This window comes from Podarcis muralis, chromosome 6 (genome assembly GCF_964188315.1).
Source record: "Podarcis muralis chromosome 6, rPodMur119.hap1.1, whole genome shotgun sequence".
Classification (NCBI taxonomy): Eukaryota; Metazoa; Chordata; class Lepidosauria; order Squamata; family Lacertidae; genus Podarcis; species Podarcis muralis.
Genome location: NC_135660.1, coordinates 2,749,574 through 2,764,852, shown reverse-complemented (window position 1 = coordinate 2,764,852; position 15,279 = coordinate 2,749,574). Strand labels below are relative to the sequence as shown.

Here is a 15,279-nt window from a genome sequence, read left to right as displayed (position 1 = left end):
TGTAACCTGAAGCGTATGTAACCCAAGGTACCACTGTATATTTTTTTAAATGCTTTTTATTGGTGTTTCATTTAATACAAACAAACAAAATACAGTAAAGTTCAACAATCATGTACCCACATTCTTTCCCCACACTCTGCTGAGCATTGACTTCCTTCCGTCCCTTCAACAGGTTTTCTTATGTCAGTTACTTTCCCACAGTTTCTTATTGTAACCAATCCTATCTACATCGTCAGATGTATTTCAGTCCTGCCAGAGTCTTCAGATTTCTACAGTTACTATTTATGTACTCCATAAATTTACTCCAATCTTTTTGGAATTTTGCTTCCTCCTGATTTCAGATTCTACAGGTCAGTTTTGCTAGTTCCGCGTAATGCACCATCTTCGTCTGCAACTCCTCTATTGTTGGTAATTCTGGTACTTTCCATTGTTGGGCTAACAAAGTTCTGGCAGCAGTCGTAGCAGACATAAATAACCTGTGATCTGCTTTTTCTATTTCCTCTCCCATCAAGCCTAGCAGGAAAGCTTCCGGCTTTTTCGGGAAAGTGTATTTAAATATCTTTTTCAATTCATTATAAATCTATTCCCAATAGTTTTGAGATGATAGAAGACATGGACAGCAAACAACCCCACCCCAATCCGTTGTATACAAATGAATAAGGTTAATCCAATATGACCTAATTACTGGATTCTGCTTCTTTCGTGGACATAAACATAGAAGGCACATAGAATTGGAGAGCTTGAAGGGACCACAAGAGTCATCTAGTTCTAGTCTATCCTGCCTCAAAGCAGAATTAATACATTACATACCTCCCTCCCAGAGACATCACCTTGCCAACAAAGGTCCGTATAGTTAAAGCTCAGGTTTTCCCAGTAGTGATGTATGGAAGTGAGAGCTGGACCATCAAGAAGGCTGATCGCCGAAGAATGGATGCTTTTGAATTCTGCTGCTGGAGGAGACTCTTGAGAGTCCCATGGACTGCAAGAAGATCAAGCCTCTCCATTCTGAAGGAAAGCAGCCCTGAGTGCTCACTGGAAGGACAGATCCTGAAGCTGAGGCTCCAATACTTTGGCCACCTCATGAGAAGAGAAGACTCCCTGGAAAAGACCCTGATGCTGGGAAAGATGAAGGGCACAAGGAGAAGGGGACGACAGAGGACGAGATGGTTGGATAGTGTTCTCGAAGCTACCAGCATGAGTTTGACCAAACTGCAGGAGGCAGTGAAAGACAGAAGTGCCTGGCGTGCTCTGGTCCAGGGGGTCACGAAGAGGCGGACACGACTAAGCGACTAAACAACAACACTGCAATGGAAAGGGCGACATCTTTTCTTATTTTTTAATATATATATATTAGCAAAGGCGCTCTAGAACCAATTAACCGCAGGAGAACGAGTGACCGTCTTAGCAGTCCGAGGGATGGTGCATAGACAGGAATCCTTTTGAAGCCGTGCAAAGGCAAACTGGAGAGTGGAGGGTGTGGAACAGGAAGTTTTGCAAAGGTGAAACCGTATATGGAGGGACATGAAAAATTCATCAGGGAATTTAAGCTACTTCCAAACCGCATGAAATATTAAATGTTCCCGCCAAGAAGAGTGTGGTGTCGCTGATCAGTGCAGCCTAGCCTACTTCATTCTCCTCCACCTCACTGAGGTTGCTTCCAGTTGCGTTCTACTCATGAGCTGTTGTTGTTGTTTAGTCATTTAGTCGTGTGTGACTCTTCGTGACCCCCTGGACCAGAGCATGCCAGGCACTCCTGTCTTCCGCTGCCTCCCGCAGTTTGGTCAAACTCATGCTGGTAGCTTCGAGAACACTGACCCACCATCTCGTCCTCTGTCGTCCCCTTCTCCTTGCGCCCTCCATCTTTCCCAACATCAGGGTCTTTTCCAGGGAGTCTTCTCTTCTCATGAGGTGGCCAAAGTCTTGGAGCCTCAGCTTCAGGATCTGTCCTTCCAGTGAGCACTCGGGGCTGATTTCCTTCAGAATGGAGAGGTTTGATCTTCTTGCAGTCCATGGGACTCTCAAGAGTCTCCTCCAGCACCAGAATTCAAAAGCATCCATTCTTCGGCGACCAGCCTTTTTTATGGTCCAGCTCTCACTTCCATACATCATGACTGGGGAAACCATAGCATTAAGTATACGGACCTTTGTTGGTGAGTAGACCCATTGAAATTAAGGGACCTGAGTAAGGACAGGAGAAGAGCCTGCTCAGTGGGTCAAGCGTCTGCCTTGCAAGTGGAGGCTGCCGGGTTCAGTCCCCAATGGCGTATCCACGCAGGGCTGGGAGAACATCTCTGCCTGCAATCCTGGAGAGCCATGGCTGCCAGTCAGTGTAGGGAATACTGAGTGAGATGGACCAATGGTCTGACTCTGCATTAGGCAGCTTCCAATGGTCCTGGGAAGGCTCAGCCACCAATCAGGTAGTTCTTAGCCCTGTTTCCTGTGGTTTCCCCACCCTGCCTGACTCGCTGACCTGCTCCATGTCTGTGTGCACCCAACACATCTGAGACTCAGTTTGAATCAAGATTTAGGCCACAGACAGACCCAGTAAACAGCCCAATAAAGAAGGGGGCCACCACCAAAAAAAGGCCTGCCGTGTGTTCCAGCTGGGGTAATTGTACATTACTATTATCAATGCTTTTTTCTAAAAATAAAAATTGGGGGAAATAAATACAGTAAATGGACAAAAGTGCAACGATTCACAAAAATGTTTAGGGGTATGCGTCCCCCCAGAAAAAAACACTGACTATTGATATTGCTATTTTGTACCCCACCAACTGAATGGGTAGCCGCAATCACTATGGGCGGGGAGGTTCCAACAGATATAAGAACACAATAAAACATCAAACACTTAAAACTTCCCTATACAAGGATGTCTTCAGACGTCTTCTAAAAGTTTCAGCTGCACAATTGAGTGGAGAAAAAGAAAATCCACGTGGCCATGATTTCTGGAGCTCATTGGCTATCGATTTTGTACTTCACACCCCACAAGTGGCAGATTTAGAAGCAAGTCCTCTGAGCTGATCTCAGCGATGGGCAGATTCATATAGGGGTGCAGGTGGTGGAGTAAACCAGCCCCAAACTCTGAAGGGCTTTAAAGGCCGTACGGAGCAGTTTGAAATTGGGCCCCAAAGCGAACAGGTGGCCAGGACGGCAGCTGTGGTCTCGGAACAATCTGTTCCACGTGCCCCCACTCCAATGGAGAAACATCTGGGCAGCTGCATTTTGCACAGGGTGGAAATTTCCAGACTGTCTTCAAAAACAGCCCTATCTAGACGGCATTGCAGAACCATACAGTGGTACCTCTAGTTTTGGACACGATCCATTCTGGGGTGCCGTTTGCACCCTGAAAAGTCCGCAACTAGAGCAGTGCTTCTGCACAAGTGTGGAGTGCGATAGAGCGCTTCTGTGCATGTGCAAAGCACGGAGAACGCTTCTGCGCATGTGCAAAGCACACAGAACACTTCTGTGCATGCGCAAAGCACACAAAATGCTTCTGCGCATGCATGCGTGGCGAAACCCAGAGGTATACCCTTCCAGGTTTGCTGCATTCACAAGCCGAAAAGACGCAACATGAACCTAATGCAACACAAAGTATGACTGTATTTTCGTTGGATTTGAGGGCCAGTGGGGAGGGGAAAAAACCCTGAAAGATCTTGAGTAGATAGGAGTGTTCAGGCCTCTTGAAGTGAAGCAACCAAACCCCAGATTGCCTAAAAGCTTCTGTGAAGATGCCTGTGGACCATTTGGCTTCTGGGAAAGAGCACCCTGGCTGGAACTCTTGAGAGGGAGAGAGCCTTTCAGCCTGCGGTTGAGGGGGCTGGCGGGGTGTCAAGTGTCAGGTCCAAAGTGGGGATCGATAGCTGATGAGCACCAGAAAGCTGGGGCAGGTGGGTTTTCTTTTTCTCCATTTGTGCTGCTCAAATGTGAAGGAAGGGAAGGAGGAAGTACCGTATTTTTCGCTCTATAGGACATACTTTTTCCCCTCCAAAAATGAAGGGGAAATGTGTGTGTGTGTCCTATGGAGCAAATGGAGGCTTTCGCTGAAGCCTGGAGAGCGAGAGGGGTTGGTGCGCACCAACCCCTCTCGCTCTCCAGGCTTCAGGCAGCTATCCGCAAGCCTTCTGAGCGTGGCGGGAGTTCCTGCCGGGCTCCTAAGGCTTGCGGATAGCAGCCTGTTCTGGGGGCTGGGGTCAGGGGAAGCTCAGGCTTCCCCCACCCCAGCCCTGTGGCCAAGACAGCGAGAGGGATCCATCCTGCTCGCTGTCTTGACTTCTGCCAAAGCCGCGTGCAGCGTCTCCCGGCTGGAGAGGTTGCACGTGGCTAAAGAGGAAGCCAAGACAGAAGCTATCTTGGCTTCTTTGCTCTTTGGGGCTGGGGGGGGGAATATTTTTTTTTCTTTATCCCCCCCCCTAAAAACTAGGTGCACCCTATGGTCTGGTGCGCCCTATGGAGCGAAAAATGCAGTAATCTAGAGAAGTTCATGCAACTACTGAAAGCGAAGTGGGGATGGGGCCTCGAGGTTGCTGGATGAGGCCAGTGGCCCATCTAGTCCAGCATCCTGTTCTCACAGTGGCCGACCAGATGCTGCTTTTACGCTCGAATCCTGCTTGCTGGTTTCCCATAGGTATCTGGTCGGCCAAGATGAGAACAGGATTTTGGACTAGTGTGGCCATTGGCTTGATCCAGCAGGGCTCTTGTCAAGTTCTCATGTTCCGTTCTTAGGGTCAAGAATAGGTAAAGGTAAAGGGACCCCTGACCATTAGGTCCAGTCGTGACCGACCCTGGGGTTGCAACGCTCATCTCACTTTATTGGCCGAGGGAGCCGGCGTACAGCTTCCGGGTCATGTGGCCAGCCTGACTAAGCCGTATCTGGCGAACCAGAGCAGCGCATGGAAACGCCATTTACCTTCCCGCCGGAGTGATACCTATTTATCTACTTGCACTTTGACATGCTTTCGAACTGCTAGGTTGACAGGAGCAGGGACCGAGCAATGGGAGCTCACCCCGTTGCGGGGATTCGAACCGCCGACCTTCTGATCAGCAAGTCCTAGGCTCTGTGGTTTAACCCACAGCGCCACCTGCGTCTGTGGGTCAAGAATAGGGCTGTGGAATTTGCAGGTGTTTGTGTGAGTATTTTGGCAGGGGATGCATGCAGGCAACAGAAAAGGCAATTGACATGAAAGGCAGGAACTCAGAAAGAGAAGGGTTGTGGCATCTGAACTGAAGCTTTGCACAAGCTGCTGCTCTGGCAAACGCCCATCCTCCACATGGCAGTTTTCATAGCCAAACCCAGAAGACCAAAGGGGGTGTCTTATACCATGGTGACCCACAAAGGATAATTTGGATTATTTTCAGGCTGTTTCCTCTGGGAGAGAAGCACCGGTACCTCCCAATTGGGGCCAAAGGCCCAGCTCTACTGCTGAACTAGATTCAGAGGACGAGTCTGTCTTTGCCATCTGATCTTCTGTAAGTCAGTGGCTATAGAACCAGGTACGGCCCCTTTAAGCACCCAGTCAGCTAGCCAGCTTCTCCCTGGCCAGCCTGCCACCCTCCAGGCCTGGTCAGCCTAAATAAGGGCTTCATTCTGCCTTGGCTTTCTGCAAAGGCAACATCTCCCAGAGCTGCTTTAGCAGGGGCAATTGGAGCTGTCCAAGGTGCTGTCTGTTCTCTTCTTCACTGGACACCACCTGCTTCCTCTCCAAAACTCAAGTGTGCTGGGCCCGGGGGTAACCCATGAAATGCAGTCCAGGACCGGTCCAGAATCTGAAGGTTCCACTAGGAGTCAGTCCGACAGGGCCAAGGCAGGACACGAGGCAGGGAACCAGGCAAGGACAGGTACAGGATCTCAGGCAGGATCTGGCATACAGCAATGTTGCTCCAGAACCTGGGGCAGGGTCCGACAGCCTTTTATCTTTGTCAGGGTAGTGGCCGGTCCTGTTCCTCCGGCGACTCACCTCCCTGTTTTGCCCGAAGGCGAGCACTCCTCCTGCGAGTACTCAGGTCTCTCCTTCTCTCAGACCTTAGTCTCTGCAGCTCGAGAGACGTCGGTGGGTTATTAGACCCAGAGGCCTCCTCAGCCTCTCCTGACCCAACCGGTAGTGGAGCAGCTGTAAGTGATGGCCCAGCTGAAGGCAACAAGGTAATCCCCACATCTGGAGCCAGGGCAGGCTCAGGCCCCTGACTCAGCCCAGCTGGTGCTTGTTGCAGGGGAACCTGTGCAGACTGGGACTCTTCAGGATCAGGCCCCAGACTTGGTTCAGATGATGCCTGAGGCATCAATAAAAGTAACACAGCATTCTAAAATCAATTCATTCTAAAATCAATTCAAAATCAAATTAATGGCAATCTCGACTAAAGCATCCATGACAGGTGGCCGTCCAACCTTGGCTTAAAAAATTCCAGTTGTCCGAGGTTGACCATTCAACTGCCAAACAGCTCTTGTCAGAAGGTTCTTCTTCTTCTTCTTCTTCTTCTTCTTCTTCTTCTTCTTCTTCTTCTTCTTCTTCTTCACCACCAGCAAGTGTGCCCATAAAACTTCTGGTTCTGCTCTCAGCTCACCCAGAGATTTCCTTTCAACTAGCAAGCCCAGAGCGTATGGCTTAAATATCAGCCGCGCACATGTTCAAAACCCGCCTTGGCTGCTGCTCATATCTGGCCTAAGCGATGCGTCAGTCCCCTGCACACGCCTGAGTGGAGGCCTGCCATGTGTGCCCGGGCGAAGCCGAGTGTTTTTCGATTGGGTAACCATCCACTTGGAATATTCCCGGCACGTCTCACTGCCCTAATCCACCCGGAATTTGACGGCTTCAGGAACGGGAGGAAAACATCCACATACGCCTTCGGCGGAGGGCAAATTATCGACTTCTGAAGCTGGAAACAGCAGAGCGGATTTCTGTTTGTTCAACATTTGGCTTCTTAGAATGATGGTGTCGCGAGGGAGTTACTTAAACAAATTGCTTTATTATTACAACGTGGCATGGAAGAATTAAGGAGCGTGTGGAACCGCACTTCTCCTTTTATCTCCCTTAAGAAAAGTTACTTCATTATCACTTTCTCTTCGTGTAAGCTCCTTGCTTTTAAGATGTAACCTACCTCCTAGGGTATCACGGTTATTTATTCTGAGTTTTAGCCCGGATGTTTTCCACGTAGGCAATATTTAAACCCTATTTCATGTAATTATTATCATATATTTGGGAGGTTTGTGCCAATTGGGCTGCATCTCTTTAATGTGCTGTCAGTGATGGAGGGGAGAAGAAGCAGACAGGCTGGCTCTGGGTGTCCTCAGAGCTCCCACCTATGGGAAGGTACCCTGCCTCTCTGGGAACTATAGCGCAGAATTGGTAAACTTGGTGCAGAGTTAAGAGCCGTTGCTCACCCTTCACCAACCTGGTGCCCTCCAGATGTTTTGAACCTCAACTCCAGCATCCCCAGCTGGCATGAGAAGTGTGGTGTAGTGGTTAGAGCGCTGGCCTAGGACCTAGCAGACCAGGGTACTAGTTCCCAGGTGGCCATAAAGCTCACCAGTCTTCCAGCCTAAGCTACCTCACAGGGTTGTGAGGTTGTGAGGCTAAAATGGGAAGGGGAGAACCCCACACTCACATACCTCCTGGCTGGGCCATGCTGTAGAATTGGCACTTTCTGGGAACGTGACGGAGACTATAATAGGTGGGATGGCCTGGGAATTGGATTCAGAGGCTGAACCTGAGGAATCCCAGCCTGCACAGGAGTCCCCGCCTCCAGAACCAGCTGAGCCGGGGCGGGGCCTGTGCCTGAAGGGTCCTCACCTGTGCTGGATCCTCAGGTGCAGGCACCAGCTGAGTCTGCTCTGGCTCCTGAGGGGATGGAGGACCCATTGCCTGCAGGTGCTCCACTCTCAGCCCCGTCAGGGGAAGGTGAGGTTGCCTCTGGGTCCGGTCACCCTCCAGCCTCTCCTGAGCTGCAGAGGCTCAGGGCAGAGAGGCAGAGGGAACTAAGTTCCCGCAGGAGGAGTGCTTGCCTCCAGGACAGGAGAGGCGAGTCACCAGAGGACCCTATGCCTCAGGGCAGATAAAAGCCAGCCACCCACAGCCCCAAGTTGTGGGAGCAACATCGTTGGTTGTTGGTTCCAGCCTGATCCCTGACCCTCCCTGCTGGAGCTCCTGACCTCACCCGACGCCCTGCCCTGCACCCAGCTTCGACTTCTACGGACTGCCTTCCTATTGCACCATCGACCTCGGACTGGACTCGGACCTCACCTCTCGGCTACCCCCCGGGACCAGTACAATAGGATTAATAAAACAGGACGGGCATTGTAATAGGATCAAAAGTGAGAAGCACTTTGGGAACACATTCAAAGCCAAAAGAAAGGGCATCTGTTTGTCCCTCTCTCTTCAGGAACTGGGAGAGAATGAAGGCTACCTCAAACTTCTAGTAATAAATACATAAATAGACACAGAGCTTGTGCAGAAAGCACTCTTGTACAATTGAAAGCGAGGGTGGGCAACCTCAGAAGGTGGGTGCATTTTAAGTGCTCCACCGCCGAATGTGTGAACAGCCTTGCGTTTGAAGTGATATGGAAGCTTTTGTCTGCTGTGTTCGATCTGCGACGGCTCGGTCATCTTTTCCCTTGGCAGTGGCTTCAATGGCCTTGATTTTAAATCAGCCCACTTTGCCGCGTGTCCCGACCTTGCACGGAAGCCGGAGCAACAATTGGCCTTTAAAAACTCTCCCCGGGTGGCAGCAAAGCTGAGCCTGGCCAGGGGTTGGCGGAAGGTGTGTGTCTCTGCGGCCGAGCAGGGTGTGGGATAGGGAATCAAACCAGGTATGATTGATCAAGGAGCACCCTCAATGGGCTGCTTTTGTAATTAGCTAGGTGGATGGGTTCGTTGGCTGGGTGCATAGATACCTACTCGCTGGATCATCACCTTGTCGCGGTGAGTGGGCTTGCATGTTCCTATGACCCTTGTGAGCGAAGCCATTGGGAATCTCGTACTCCCAGCAGGGTCACCCAAGGCAATAAGGTCAAAGGGAAGGAGCTAGACAAAGACTGATCCAAGAAGTCCTCAATGGCAGAACAGGCGGACAATAACAAGCAGTATGTTACAACGGCTTTGAAGGTGGATGAAGGCTGCAGCAGATAGGAATCTACCAGTTTGTTGTGACTACTTTATGCCATCGGAACAGAGCCCTACTGCGAAGACTGTGCGTTGGTCAGTGTGCACTGATCTACACACATAAAACAAATTCATACACAGGGGTCTTCCAAAAACCCACCGTGTTTATGGAAGACAATCTTACTCGGCTACGAGTGATCGCCAAAGAAAGAAAGAAAGATTGATGATAGCACCAGAGAATTATAGAGTTGGAAGAGACCCCCAAGATTACAGAATCATAACGCGGTAGAGTGGGAAGGGACCCTGAGGGACATCTAGTCCAACCCCCTGCAATTCAGGAATCTCAGCTAAAGCATCCCTGATAGATGCCCATCCAACCACTGCTTAAAGACCTCCAAGGAAGGAGGTAAAGGTAAAGGGACCCCTGACCATCAGGTCCAGTTCTGACCAACTCTGGGGTTGCGGCGCACATCTCGCTTTACTGGCCGAGGGAGCCGGCGTACAGCTTCCAGGTCATGTGGCCAGCATGACTAAGCTGCTTCTGGCGAACCAGAGCAGCACACGGAAATGCCGTTTACCTTCCCACCGGAGCGGTACCTATTTATCTACTTGCACTTTGATGTGCTTTCAAATTGCTAGGTTGGCAGGAGCAGGGACCGAGCAACAGGAGCTCACCCCGTCGCGGGGATTCGAACCGCCGACCTTCTGATTGGCAAGTCCTAGGCTCTGTGGTTTAACCCACAGCGCCACCCACGTCCCTTTTTATTAAGCGTAGATCAGGACAAAAGGAAACATGTCTGATCTCCTTCGTGTCCAAAGTAAAACAGAAAGCTATACACAAACGGAAGTTCCCAGCATACTGTGCTGGAATGTAAACAGACATGTGACACGCAACAATTCCACACGTCTGTTCCTTAAGGTGGGACAGAATTCTCACTGCCTGGCTGGCGGCCTGCTATCCACTCACAGCCCGCCCGGCCACCCCGGAGACGTTCGCTCCATGTGTCCTGCTGCTGCTGGGCCAGAAAAGGGAGCCACCTCCCTCCCAATTTTGTCACATCTTTGGCCCACTTTCTGAATTTCCACTGAGGGAAATTGCCCCCAATGCTAAATCTCCAGAGGGGGAGATCCCAGGGTGTCTTCCCGAACTTGCGTGATGATGCCTTTGTGTGCGAGTCCCCAGAACATAAACCCCTCGCATAAATTTCAGGACTACTCCGTACCTGTGCGACGTTCAGAGCGCACACTGCACATCACCGGCGCCCGACTGAGACCCTGGCGATGGCCAGGGTGCCACTAAATAAAGATGGCTTTATTACAACCTTGACAGCTTGGCGGATGTTTTCTCCCCTTGCCCATAAAGTTCTGCGCCTCTGGTGTTTGCCTCTCTGGTGCTGAGATATATTCCGGCAGGCTCCCGAACACACGCTGCGGCTGTTTATAGAGATTTGATTATATACATAAATAATATTGATGTCTGGAACAAGCAGCCCAAGCCGTGATTTAGGAAGCCTTGCCGGTACCAGATGGTTGAAGACGCGGCTCGAGTCTAAACAGGCTCTCCGGGGGGCTAGCTTCTCACATATCCTCGCCGTGAGCTTGTCGGCTCTGGTTTTCGTCTTTCAGGTGAGGTACCCTCCTGGAAATCCAAGCTGTTGGAGAGGAGCTGCTCGCAGGATGCGAAAGGCAGTGGCAGGTTTTCTTAACAGCAAGGCTAACATAAGCATGGAGCGAGAGCCATTCCTGCTTTGTGTTGGTTTCTAGGTAAAGGTAAAGGGACCCCTGACAGTTAAGTCCAGTCGCGAACAACTCTGGGGTTGCGGCACTCATCTCACTCTACAGGCCAAGGGAGCCAGCGTTTGTCCGCAGGCAGTTTTTCCAGGTCATGTGGCCAGCATGACTAAGCCGCTTCTGGCAAAACCAGAGCAGTGCAAAGAAACGCCGTTTACCTTCCCGCCAGAGCGGTACCTATTAATCTACTTGCACTTTGACGTGCTTTCAAACTGCTAGGTTGGCAGGAGCAGGGACCGAGCAACAGGAGCTCACCCCGTCACGGGGATTTGAACCACTGACCTTCCGATCGGCAAGCCCTAGGCTCTGTGGTTTAAACCACAGTGCCACCCGCGTCCCTGTGTTGCTTTCAGTCGACACCTAATTCAAAAATGTCCAAATGGCACAAAGGAGGAGGCCAAATACGGGAATTTGCAAGGGGATCAAATATCAACCAATCTGAAATAATAATAATAATAATAATAATAATAATAATAATAATAATAATAATAATAATAATAATTTATTTATACCTCGTCCATCTGGCTGAGTTTCCCCAGCCCACTGGGGGCAGAGCTGGTGCCCAATGTATATGGTTTCTGTGCGCATATGTGAAATCCAATCTCCTCCATAGGTCCATAAAGTGCATGCAGAGCGAGGGTCCATACTCTGAGTTGGCTTTTTAAAGGTAAAGGTAAAGGTACCCCTGCCCGTATGGGCCAGTCTTGCCAGAATCTAGGGTTGTGCGCTCATCTCACTCTATAGGCCGGGAGCCAGCGCTGTCCGCAGACACTTCCGGGTCACGTGGCCAGCGTGACAAGCTGCATCTGGCGAGCCAGCGCAGCACACGGAACGCCGTTTACCTTCCCGCTGGTAAGCGGTCCCTATTTATCTACTTGCACCCGGGGGTGCTTTTGAACTGCTAGGTTGGCAGGCGCTGGGACCGAACGACGGGAGCGCACCCCGCCGCGGGGATTCGAACCGCCAACCATGCAATCGGCAAGTCCTAGGCGCTGAGGTTTTACCCACAGCGCCACCTGCGTCCCAAAGAGTTGGCTTTGAGATGCCACCAAATATATTTTTTTGGGGGGGGGGGGATTTGCAGAGAGGCCTCATATATTTTTATTGCTGCCTATCACTATTAGGTATGCAACATCGCTTTACCCTTTTCAGCACTTGCTAAAAACATTTTTGTTTAGACAAACTTAAGTTTAGACAAGCTGGTGTTTAGAAAGTGATTGGGAGTTTCTTTTGAGCCACATCAGCAAGGCCGAGAGAGGGCTTTTGTCTCCTGGGCAGCCCAGGACCCCCAGAAACACTGCCTAGGCTTGCGACCTGGAGAGCTCACTTTGAGTGCTGCTAATGCAGCAAAAACAACACAGAAGAAGAAGAGTTTGGATTCGATATCCCGCTTTATCAATACCCTAAGGAGTCTCAAAGCGGCTAACAATCTCCTTTCCCCTCCTCCCCCACAACAAACACTCTGTGAGGTGAGTGGGGCTGAGAGACTTCAGAGAAGTGTGACTGGCCCAAGGTCACCCAGCAGCTGCAGGTGGAGGAGCGGGGAAGCGAACCTGGTTCACCAGATTACGAGTCCACCGCTCTGAACCACTACACTGGCACCATCCAACCGTCTTAGGGACTCCAGATTTGTGTAGGGTTGACCCCGAGCCTGCAGTGAGATTCCATTGTGAGCCAGTGTGCAGTGAGGGGTCGCCCTTTGTTCGAAGCTATCAAGACTAAAGCAGCTTTAACCTTCTCCAGCATCTCCTAGCAGGGAGGAGAGAAAATTCAGAAGCAAACAAGACATTTCGGGGGATCTCATTAGAAGGGCTGGTTCATCTGCTTCTTATCTGGGGCAAATTACTCTAGGACTCGTCGTCTGATGTGGCAGGAATGGCAATTAGCCTTCCTGTTGATTTCAAGCCCATCAAGAGGCGAAATCAGTTAGGCCGAGTGTGTGCGGGCAAGATGAGATGCTGAATTAGGCGCTCTCAGCCGGGAGGCAGGCGCATTAGCGCCCCACTGATCCTGACAGCGAACCAGGGATCTGGCTTTTAAAAGACATTTCTTCTAACAGCACAGTATTTATCCGCAATTAAGGCACGCAAACGGAAGGCGTTCTGGCCACGCGGATTCTGTGGAAGCCGTTCCAGGCGGTACAAGCTATTTTGGCAACACAAGGTATAACGATTCTCTCGTCTGTACCGTGACTGGCCCTGATCCACCATACGGACTTGCAGATTTCAAAGCCAGGCGGTCCCTTGCTCACCTGTGAACCATGTCGGTCACAGCGGGTGACGAGATCTCCTCCGAAGGAACCAGACTTCCCCAGCATCGCAAAGAGTGATGTACAAATTTGTCATTTCCGGTGTCTCCCAAATTACATTTCTCCAAGTTTAAGTTCAGCTCCCCATGTTTCGGTATTCCTTTACAATATTGGTGGTGGACTCTCCTTCCTTTGGGGACGCGGGTGGCGCTGTGGTCTAAACCACTGAGCCTTGGCCTTGCCGATTGGAAGGTCGGTGGTTCGAATCCCCGCGACGGGGTGAGCTCCCGTTGCTCAGTCCCTGCTCCTGCCAACCTAGCAGTTCGAAAGCACGTCAAGCTGCAAGTAGATAAATAGGTACCACTCCGGCGGGAAGGTAAACGGTGTTTCTGTACGCTGCTCTAGTTTCGCCAGAAGTGGCTTAGTCATGCTGGCCACATGACCTGGAATCTGTACGCCGGCTCCCTCGGCCAGTAAAGCGAGATGAGCGCCGCAACCCCAGAGTCGTTCACGACTGGACTTAACTGTCTGGGGTCCCTTTACCTTTACCTTATGCTTAATAAAACCTGCTTGTAAATATGCTCACACAGCTTCTCGTGCCACTTCTGTCTGTGCAGCGTTTTCTCTGCTGGATAGCGTGCTCAGTCTTCTAAGGCCTGGGTCGCAGATTTATGCTGCACCATGGACTGGAGTATGCCTGGCACCCCGGCCAGTGGGCTGGGGCCGGCTGGGGGTCTGCCAATTCCCCCCATTTCCTTGGGTGCATGCCAGCAGCCAGGCCCTCCCTTGTCAGGATGGAGCCCCTTCTCATTGCCCACCCCTTTCAGCATCTCGTGATGGCGCGCCACACGCTTCTCATGCCATGGCTGCCGCCGCTGCCATGTGCAACAGGTTGCTGCTGTCCTGGGTGCCCCCCTCCGATCCTTCCTGCCCCGGGGCTGCCGGAGAACCCCCAGCCAAGGCTCATCAGTATGGAAACAGGCTAGCAGCACAGCAGCTTCTGGGCCTGACAGGCGGATCTTCCTGTGGGAACACTACAAGCTAGTTGCAGTGCCCCATCTCTTTTGCACCTTGCCCCGGGCACAGGTAACCGACGCTACACCACTGTCTCCCTGACAGCTCTCCTTTCCTTAATGGGCTCTGTGGCAGTTGTGTGAGGCTTCTGGGAGGCCGTGGGAGATCTCTCAGGGCCTTCCCAAGATCTCAGATGGCCCCAGAGTATCTTGTGGGGCCCCACAATTTCCCTAGAGCCCCATAAGCAAAGTGGAGGACTTATAAACTCTTTCCATGGCACAGAAAGAGCTTTTTAAGCACTCTGGCTTGCTTAGCAGAGATCTGGGAAGGTCCAGTGGAACGGGCACACCGTGAAAGGCCTCAGATGACAATTGTAGGGTCTGAGGCTCCCAGCTTTTGCTAGAGCAGGCATGTCCAACACGTAGATCATGGAGGGGGGGGTTTCCAGGTAGATCGTTGGATCTCCAGGTGCTCCTGATCGATCACCCAGAAAAGCTGAACAACTCTGGGGCACCCTCCCCAAAAGATCAACAACTCTGACCACCCCTTCCCCCCCAAAAAAGATCAAAAACTCTTGGCAATGGGTAGATCACTGCCATCAATGAGTAGATCACAGGCTCTTGGGAGATGGATGTGCCTGTGCATTGCTTCTCAGACTTTTTTCTCTGAAGCACACTTTCAGAATAAAAATTTGCTCATGCCACACTGAATTTTGTATTGATAAGATATACATCGGAAAACAAAAAGGAACAGCTCCCAGCAGTGCTCGATTTATAACACAGAACACAACGGTCACAGGACACCCAGAAAGTATAAAACCACGCAGCTACATAAGAAGATGAATCATTCCCACAATATAACTATCAATGAGCCTCTTGCAGACGTAGCTTGAGTATTTCTTGCAAACCCAATGAGAGGGGTGATCTTGCTTTTGCCGGGTAATCCCATTTATAGAAGGTCAACCAACTCTCCTCTCCTCATCAACATAAAGAAGCCTTTGTGTTTTCCGATCTTTCATATGTGTCAGAGCTGGAAATCTCTGCTCACAGCAATATGTCGTGGAGAACTGTGGAAGAATAGCCAATGCTCTTGAAGAAAGATATAGATACTGTTTCTGGTTGTATATCCCACCAA

The 15,279-nt window shown here is 50.8% G+C and overlaps 1 protein-coding gene across 5 annotated transcripts in view; it reads left to right on the top strand.

Moving 5' to 3' along the window:
* LPP (LIM domain containing preferred translocation partner in lipoma) overlaps positions 1–15,279 on the top strand; it is a 286,392-nt gene that overhangs the window by 147,555 nt on the left and 123,558 nt on the right. The window lies entirely within an intron of this gene.